Source organism: Temnothorax curvispinosus, unplaced genomic scaffold, assembly GCF_003070985.1.
Source record: "Temnothorax curvispinosus isolate PA1 unplaced genomic scaffold, ASM307098v1 QBEX01015043.1, whole genome shotgun sequence".
NCBI classification, from domain to species: domain Eukaryota; kingdom Metazoa; phylum Arthropoda; class Insecta; order Hymenoptera; family Formicidae; genus Temnothorax; species Temnothorax curvispinosus.
The window spans coordinates 135,539-136,280 of NW_020224823.1; positions in this window are offsets into that span (position 1 = coordinate 135,539).

Here is a 742-nt window from a genome sequence, read left to right on the forward strand (position 1 = left end):
TGTATTCATTATAGTATATAATTCATTATATAAAAGCAAATAAAATTATAAATTACACGGCTCGTTCGTGACAGTTGAAAAGCTAACTGATTGAGCAACCGTACGGCGGAAGTGCCGAAGACGCGGGAGCCTCCGCTGCTGATATCGACGAGAAATATATTTCAACGCATGTCACGTTATCTCCGGCACGAATAGAAGTCAAGTTCGATACATCAAATGCACAACGGTAAGTAAGTGACAACGGTATCATTTCACGTCCGTTTGAGGCCTCACAGGAATGACTGCTTTGCATATATACCTACACTGAGAAAAAAAAATCGTTGATTCAAAGAAATATTATTTGATTTAACTAAATGCAGCGGTCACGGGCTGTCAAGCTAACATTTGTTAATTCAAAAAATATTATATTGAAATAAATTCAGAATTTCTTAATATTACTCACGTATATTTGATTTAAATATATTAATATTTGCATTAAACAAATCACTACAACTAAACGAGTTTAGTCAAATTAACGACATTTTTTTCTCAGTGTATATACATATATGTATACGCAATATGTTTCGGAATCATCTGCCACGAATCTAACTAGCCGTTTAAAACTGGCGTTTTAAAACAAAAGATTTATTATCGTGGCATCGATAGGATTAAGTTTAAATTTGGAATAATTTGAAAGAAATTCTTGCGAATCAGCACGTGAGAATGTGAACAGATAAAATCTTGCTGTACGGCTAGCTTTCAA